Here is a 9,484-nt window from a genome sequence, read left to right as displayed (position 1 = left end):
ATATAGTGATTTAAAAGTAGTGCAAGCTACATGGCAAGTATCAGATTTTATTTAAAGCTGTATTACAAGTAATAATGCTCTATAAATAGTATTTAGTATTTATATCAATATAAGTTAGCTGAAAACAAATAACTTGGCATTAGCTGTATTAAGTACAGATGTATCTGTTGGCGACATGAAAATTTGCACTGTACTGTGACTCGAATCCAGATTTCTCGCTTACCGCAAGCGGTCATCGTACCTTTAGATAACCTGTGCAAGCCTCCCGCATCGACCCACACCATCTACATTGCTATAGCATAGTTTCTTACTTTCATCACTGAAAGCCCACAGTTTAATTCTGTATTGTTGCAGTTGTGAGAACAAGATTATGGGGACTCGAAACATATGAATTATCATTTAGTGCCCACTTCAAAATGTAACGTTTGCCTTTTCAGGTAGAACATCTGCACTTAATACAGCTGACACCATGTTATTAGCATTCAAAAAATTTATACTGATCTAATTTCGAACGGCTATCAGTTATCATCAATGTCAACATTACATGCTGAGGCAGGCACTAGATGATAATTTATAGTCTCAATTCTCCATAGCCTTATTCTCACTAATGCAGCAATACAGAATTAAGCTGCGAGCAGTCAGCTATGAAAGTAAGAGACTGTGATATTGGGCTGCAGACAGTGTGATGTGTGGAAGTGCAGAAAACATGTACCGACTGCTTAAAGTTAAAGTGACTGCTCGCAGCAAGCAGGAAATCTGGATTCGAGTCCCACAAAAATTTCCACATGTCACCAGCAGATAGAACATGTTTTCCTAATACAGCAAACCCCAAGTTCTTCACATTCAGTGAGTTTATATTGATCTAATTTTGAACAACTGCCAATTGTCATTAATGTTGATATTTATAGACATAAAAGTTTTTTGTTTGAAAAATACCATTGTTATCAAGTAAATATTAAGCTACTAATAGCAGGAAAACAACAACTCTGTTGTAAAACAGGGGAGGCAGCAGCTTTTTCATAGTAGCAGCTTTCTCACTAATTTACTCAAATAAATGTAGATGGCATAGGTGTGAATAGCATTATGCAGTATGGTGATAGTTTATTATTAATGTAGTATACATATTATGTTTCAGTAATGTAGGAATAGATAGACTGCTACTTTACCATAAAGAAGATATGTTAAGTTGCAGACAGGCACAAAAAAATGGTTCAAATGGCTCTGAGCACTATGGGACTTAACATCTATGGTCATCAGTCCCCTAGAACTTAGAACTACTTAAACCTAACTAACCTAAGGACATCACACAACACCCAGCCATCAAGAGGCAGAGAAAATCCCTGACCCCGCCGGGAATCGAACCCGGGAACCCGGGCGTGGGAAGCAAGAACGCTACCGCACGACCACGAGATGCGGGTGCAGACAGGCACAATTAAAAGACCCTTACATAAAGCTTTCGGCCATAGCCTTCATCAGCAAAAGAAAAATACGCACCATTCATACACACAAGCTCATAAGTTCCGGCAGCCCGGACCAGAATGCATCTATCACATGGGATGCAAGCAGCAATCTGGAGCAGGTGGAGAATGGGAAGAGATAGTAGTGTACGGGTGGGGGGAGAGACAAATGCTGTCTGGAGGAGTGTGCAGGGACTAGAATGCTAACAGATGAGGTGTCAGGAAGTTGTGGGGCAGGGAGTTGGGGAAAAAAAGGAGGGGAGCAGGAAAAGATGGGCAGGTGTGATGGCAGAGGGCTGCAAACAAACAGAGTGGAAGGTAAGAATGGGGAGGAGATGATAGGACAGAGGGGGTGGAAACTGATGGGTGGAGTGTGTGGGGCAGTATGTTACCATATGTTAAGGCTGGGAAAATTACGGGAACAGAGAATGTGTTGTAAGGATAACTCTCATCTGTGCAGCTCAGAAAAGCTGGTGGAGGGGGGGATCCATATGGCTCGGGTAGTGAAGCAGCCATTGAAATCAAGTATGTAATGTTCAGTTGCATGTTGTGCCACTGGGAGGTCTACTTTGCTCTGGACCACAGGTTGGCAGTGGCCTTTCATCCTGGTGGGCAGCTGGTTGATAGTCATACCAATATAAAAAGCTGTGCAATGATTGCAGCAGAGCTGGTAAATGACATGGCTGCTTTCACAGGTTGTCCCTGATGGAGTAGGATAAACCTATGACAGGACTGGAATAGGAATTGCTGGGTGGGTGGACCAGACAGGTCTTGCACCTGTGTCTTCCACAGGGATATGATCCTCGTGATAAGGGATTGAGATTGGGAATGGCATAGGGATGGACTAGGATATTGTGGATGTAGGGTGGGTGACAGAACCCACTTTATGAGGGGTGTGAAGGATCGCAGGTAGGATATACCTCATTTCAGGGCTTTGATTATTGGTCATCATGCCATGAAATGAGAGACATCCTACCCAAGATCTTCCCCACCCTCCTAAAGCGGTGCTCCACTGTCCACCCAAGCTCCAGAACATCCTAGTCCACTCCTATATCACTTCTAATCCCAACCACTTTCCACAAGGACCATATCCCCATGGGAGACCCAGGTACAAGAGCTGCCCAATCCACTGACCCGGCACTCCCTATTCCAGTCCAGTCACAGATTTATTCTTACCCATCAGGAACTGGACAACCTGTGAAACCAGCCATGTCATTTACCAGCTGTGCTGCAATCATTGCACAGCATTTTATATTGGTATGAATACCAAGCAGCTGTCACCAGGATGAACGGTCACTGCCAAACTGTGGCCAAGAGCAAAGTAGACAATCCTGTGGCATAACATGTACCTGAACATAGTGTGCTTGATTTCAATGGTTGCTTCACTACCCAAGCCATATGGATCCTTCCATCCACCACCAGCTTTTCTGAACTGCGCACATGCTAGCTATCCTTACAACGCATTCTCCACTTTGGTAATTGTCCTGACCTCAACATATGGTAAATACTGTCCCCACACCTTCCACCCAACAGTTTCCACCCCTCTATCCTATCATCTCCTCCCCATTCTTGTCTCCCACCATTTTTGTTTGTCACCCTCTGACAATGCACCTGCCCATCTTTCCCCTCTCCTCTTCTTTTTTGGTCCCTTTTCCACCTCCCTGCCTCACAACCTCCTGACACTAGCCTGTTGGCGTTCTGAGCCCTGCACACAACCATCAGACAGCGTTCGTCTCTCCCCCACCTGTACACTACTATCCCTTTTCCATCCCCACCTGCTCCAGATTGCTGCTTGCATCCCATGTGATGGTTGCATTCAGGCCTGAGCTGCTGGAGCTGGGAGTCATCTATGGATGAGGTGTGCTTGCTTGTGTATGTGAATGGTGTGTGGTTCTCTTTTGCTGATGAAGGCTGTGGCCGAAAGCTGTACATAAGTGTCTTTTAATTTTGTCTGTCTATCTTCTCTATGGTAAGTAGCAGTCTTAATTTTGCCTGTCTATCTTCTCTATGGTAAGTAGCAGTCTATCTTTTCCTAGATTGTTGCTTTCCTACTGGAGTTTTCATTGTTTTATTATGTTTCAGTGATGGATTCTCTTATGTTAATGTATATTTTGGTTTGTTCCACATCCCTAACAGTTTTCTTCCTTGATGGGATCCAAAGAACACAATGAATGAAAGAATCTTTTCAAGAACTGTGCCATAATACTTTAAGCAGATTTTTTTCAGTCAGGGGGCACTGAACTGAGACAGGATAACCTTTTCCAAGTATCTCAGCAGAAGGGAATTGATGAAATTTATCTGTTGTTTAACACTTTGTTGATTACAGGTCCGTCTTCGTCCCTTCACCGCATGTGTTCTTATTTCTATGCGTTTGGGCGCTGATGAACATGCTGTTTAGTCCCCGAAAACCTCAAACCACACACACACACACACACACACACACGCACACACACACACACACACATCGTATTTAAGGCAGTGGGATACATGTTTTCTCTAGCTATTGTTAACACAATAGGTAAAAGTTCTCTCCCCTTTTAAGCATCTCTCACTAATTATGTTAAGCATTGTTTTGGATCTAGAAATAGCCATAAAAAGCCTGTATTATTAACAATCCCTATAAGTCATTTGATTAACTAAATGCAAAAATTTAAGCCTCCTGTTTGCCATATGACACGTTCATTGTAACAAAGTAGTAATGAGGTACTGGTAGAACTGAGGGGGTTGAGTTGTTTGGTGGAAGAGACCAAACAGTGAGGTCATCGGTCTCATCGGCTTAGGGAAGGACGGGGAAGGAAGTCGGCCGTACCTTTTCAAAGGAACCATCCCGGCATTTGCCTGGTGCGATTTAGGGAAATCACGGAAAACCTAAATCAGGATGGCCGGACGTGGGATTGAACCGTCGTCCTCCCGAATGCGAGTCCAGTGTGCTAACCACTGCGCGGTAGAACTGAGTCTGTCAAGTTGGACTGTGAGGTGTGTCTGGATAGCACAGTCAGAAAGGGCCTTGTCCCCAAAGGCAAGTTTCCAGGTTCAAGTCTCACTTTGTAACAGTTTTAATGTGCTAGGAATTTTTGTGTCTCTGTTATAACAAATTTAACTTACTGTTATCCTTTGATAAGTAGTAATATTGATATCTAGGTGTTAAGCTCGCAGCCATTTAATAAATGTAGCTGAAGAATTATCAGTACTCTAAAGTTTTTGTTTATGAAGCTTCCTGGCAGATTAAAACTGTGTGCCGGACTGAGACTCAAACTCGGGACCTTTGCCTTTCGCGGGCAGGTGCTCTACCAACTGAGCTACCCAAGCACGACTCAGACCCCATCCTCACAGCTTTACTTCTGCCAGTACCTCGTCTCCTACTTTCCAAACTTTTGTTTATTTTTTTGTTGCTACCAAAAGTGGTATATTTCCTGCTTGTTTCATTATGTAAAATTTAGCCAGAGTAAACATAAGTAATTTATAGCTCTCTGACACTAGTTGATTATTAAAACAGTTTTTAACAGCCACTTCTCTTTGTTAGTGTATAACTTGACCTATTCCATATCTCTAAAAATTCTACTTCACTGTGATATTTGTGGAATACGGTGAAGAAACATAAATCATAAATCTGTTAGTAGCCTGCAAGCAGTGTGGATAACAAAAAGACATCAAAAATGGGGAAGAGATTAAGTTGATAAGTATGGACTGATTACATTGTTACCTGAGTTTACAAACATTTTTTAAAAGGCCATGTACACTAGAGTAATTATTTCTCTGAGTACAACTAATTAATAGATTTGAAATTTAGTTTTAAGAATGACTCATCGTTTGATCAGGCATTATATTCCTTTTGGTCTGGAATATTAAAAGGTACAATTATAAAGAGAAATTGTAGCTGTTGATTGATTATTTCATTGGTCTAAGTCATCATTTTTGTACATAGATACAAACTGATACTGGACAAGTCAGTTATTATGAGGTGGTGAGATGAGACAACGTGAATGAATGTGGTGATTATAAATTGTATATATGTTACAATATACACTGATCAGCCAGAAAATTATGACCACCAACCTCCTATCAATGTAAAGCTGTCCAGGCGATAGCAGTATCAGCTGACGAGGGATGACTGCTAGTCAGACACATGCACAATGCATGTAGTACAGTGTGTGTGCTGTCCATGTGTAGAATGGGTATGTCCATGTGTAGAATGGGTAAGGCGTGTGGTCCATCTGAGTTTGACCGAGGGCAGATTGTGATGGCCTGGATGCTCGGCACAAGCATTTTGGAAACTACACTACTTGTCAAGTGTTCAAGGAGTGCTATGGTGAGTGCCTTCAACACATGGTGAAACCAAAGTGAAACCACATCCAGACTCATAAAACAGGACAGGCACAGATTGTGTCGGAATCAACTTCAGACTTTAATATTAGACAGAGTACAAGTGTGTCTGGACACACAGAGCACTGAACACTCCTAACAATGGGCTTCTGCAGCCAATGATCGATGCATGTGCCAATGTTAACACCACGACATCGGCAACTACAAATGAGCACATGACCATTGGCACTGAATGTTGGTGTCATGGCAGAGCATTGCATGATCCAATGAATCCTGATACCTGCTTCATCATGCTGATGGCTGAGTGCAAATCCATTGTCTTCCAGGAGAAGAGCTCATTGACACCTGTACTGTGGGATGGAGACAAGCTCGCAGTTGCTCCATTGTGCTCTGGGGAACATTCACATGGGCATCCGTGGGTCCAGTGGAGCTCGTGGAAGGTACCATAATGGTCAAGGAGTACAGTGCAATGGTTGCAGACAACATACACCACTTCATGACAATCATGTTTCTCAATGGCAATGGCGTTTTTCAGCAAGATAATGAGTCACGTCACAAGGCCAGCAGTGTGATGGAGTGGTTTGCAGAACACAGTGGTGAGTTTCAATTGATGTGCTGGCCCCCCCAACTTGCCAGATCTGAACCCAATTGAATGCATTTGGGACGGTATTGAACATGGCGTCAGAGCTCACCGCTGCCCTCCATGGAATTTACAGAAATTAGGTGACTTGTGTGTGCAGATGTGGTGCGTATTCGCTCCAGCAACCTATAAAGGCATCATTGCTTTCATGTCACAATTGCATTTCCGCTGTTATCTGTGCCAAAGGTGGACATCCTGACTATTAGGTAGGTGGTCATAATGTTCCGGCGGAGTAGTATACAAAAGTTTATATGCATAAAAGCTGTAAGCAAATTCTTACATATGGATAGCTATACTTACATTCTTCTTAAGAACTTATAATAGTTATTCTAGTTAAAAAAGCAAAAAGATTTTTATGATTCTTATGGTATTGTGTTGATCATAGTTCACATCATATCTTCTTCTGTACAAAAGAAACAAAGTTACACTAAATCACAATACTCTTCTTATGATTTAGCAATAATTAATCTTTTTAATTATAAAATCAAAGTGATGTTTACAGTTTTTGCAGAATTTCCATGAGCATAGTTTGCAACTTCTGATTTAGACACAAATTTAAAGATTAGAAGATATTTACAATTTGCTTGATGTACATTAATACTGGTTATGTTACTGGTTGAAGTATTGTGGAGGAACTCATCCACATTTGTAGAAGCAGCTAGTTTCACTAGCTGCTATACAGTCTAGGATGTATAGATTCATCAACACTATAATAGTTTATTTAAAAGATACATTTTAAGAGACAGTTTAAAATTCCTTAATTTTTTGTGTCCTAATGTGTTGTTGTAACTTGTATGGTTTTTTGCTTGCTAGTAGAGGCACATCTTGCCTAAATTTTGTTTTTGCATATTCGCTATGCAGTGTTATTTTTCTGTCATGTATTATACTTATGAAATGTTTCATTTTTATAGAATAGTTTGTCTTTAGTGTCCATTATTTTCATAACTTCCAGAACACAGAAACAAGATAGTGGCAAATTTGCACTTTCTTAAATAGTGGCTTGCATGAACTTCAAGGAGTTACATTTCCTATGGTCCCTACAATTCTTTTTTGAGCAATGAAGTAATTTCTGCTGGTAGGTGAGTGGGGCTGAAGCTTTATACCATATTTCAACAGTGATCCATATGTGCATAATATATATTTTTTATCATTTGTTGTGTCATGCAACCAGAAAGAATTTTTGTTCAATAGTAGGTGGTACTTAATTTTTTATTGGTGAAGCTCATGTGCTTGTCCCACTTTAGGTTTTCTTGGATCCATAGTCCAAGAAATTTAGTGCTATTTACAGTTTCTAATTGTTCACCAGACAGCATTATGGTATGGCTTAAAGGCTGTATTCCTTGGGCTGTTGGTAAATGTATGTTGTTGTTTTTGTTGTGGTCCTCAGTCCGAAGACTGGTTTGATGCAGCTTTCCATGCTACTCTACCCTGTGAAAGCCCCTTCAACTCCAAATAATGACTGCAACCTACATCCTTAGGTATCTATTTACTGTATTCATCCCTTGGTCTCCATCTATGATTCTGACCCCACACACTTCCCTCCAATACAAAACTGGTGATCCCTTGGTGTCCCAGTATGTGTCCTATCAACAGATCCACCCTTCTAGTCAGATTTTGCCACAAACTTCTTTTCTCCCCAGTTCTATTCAGTACCTCCTCAGTTGTTATGTGATCAACCGATCTAATCTTCAGCATTCTTCTGAAGCCCCACATTTCAAAAGCTTGTATTCTCTTCTTGTGTAAACTGTTTATTCATTATTCTTGTTTTGCTTTTGTTGATGTTCGTCTTATACCCACCTTTCGAGACACTGTCCATTCTGTTCAACTGTTCTTACAGGTCCTGCACTGCGTGTGACAGAATTACAATGTCATCGGCTCAAAGTTTTTATTTCTTCTCTCTGAACTTTAACTCCCACTCCAGATTTTTCTTTGGTTTCCTTTACTGCTGGCTCAATGTTCACATTTAACAACATTGGGGATAAGCTACAACACTGTCTCACTCCCTTCTCAATCACTTTTCCTTTTCATGCTGCTTGAGTGTTAAAACTGCCATCTGGTTTCTGTACAAGTAGTAAATAGTCTTTTGATCCCTGTATTTTACCCCTGCTACTTTCAAAATTTCAAAGAGAGTATTCCAGTCAATGTTGTCAAAAGCTTTCCCCAAGTCTACAAATGCTATCAATGTAGGTTTGCCTTTCCTTAATGTATCTTCTAAGATAAGCCATAGAGTCAGTACTGCTTTATGTGTTCCCACATTTCTTCGGAATCCAAACTTATCTTTCCCAAGTTCAGCTTCTACCAGTTTTTCCATTCATCTGTAAAGAATTCATGATGGTATTTTGCAACCACTGTATTAAACTGATAGTTTGATAATATTCACACCTGTCGACACCTGCTTTCTTTGGAATTGGAATTACTACATTCTTCTTGAAGTCTGAGGGTATTTCATATGTCTCATATATCTTACACAGTAGAGGGAAGAGTTTTGTCATGGTTGGCTCTCCGAAGGCTATCAATAGGTCTGATGGAATGTCGTCTACTCCCAGCGCCTTGTTTCAATTTAGGTCTTTCAGTGCTCTGTCAAATTCTTCTCACAGTATCATATTCCTCTGCATCCTCCTCCATTTCCATAATATTGCCTGCAAGTTCATCTCCCTTGTGCAGGCCCTCTATGTACTCCTTCCACCTTTCAGCTTTCCCTTCTTTGCTTTGGACGGTTTTCCATCTGAGCTCTTGGTATTCATACTGCTGCCTCTCTTTTCTCCAAAAGCCTCTTTAATTTTCTTGTAGGCAGTATCCATCTTTCCCCTCATGATAATATGCTCCTGTGTCCTTATATTTGCTCTCCAGCCATTCCTGCTTAGTCATTTTGCACTTCCTATCAGTCTCATTTTTAGACATTTGTACTCGCTCTTGTCTGTTTCATTTGCTACATTTTTATATTTTCTCCTTTCATCTCCTGTGTTGGCTAAGAATTTCTCCTAGGCCTTGTTTTTTCACCCATTTGATCCTCTGCTGCCTCCACTATTTCCTCTCTGAAAGCTATACACTGTTCTTCTACTGT

The sequence above is a fragment of the Schistocerca piceifrons genome, chromosome 4 (genome assembly GCF_021461385.2).
Source record: "Schistocerca piceifrons isolate TAMUIC-IGC-003096 chromosome 4, iqSchPice1.1, whole genome shotgun sequence".
Taxonomy (NCBI): domain Eukaryota; kingdom Metazoa; phylum Arthropoda; class Insecta; order Orthoptera; family Acrididae; genus Schistocerca; species Schistocerca piceifrons.
Note: the sequence above shows the minus strand (reverse complement) of the source record.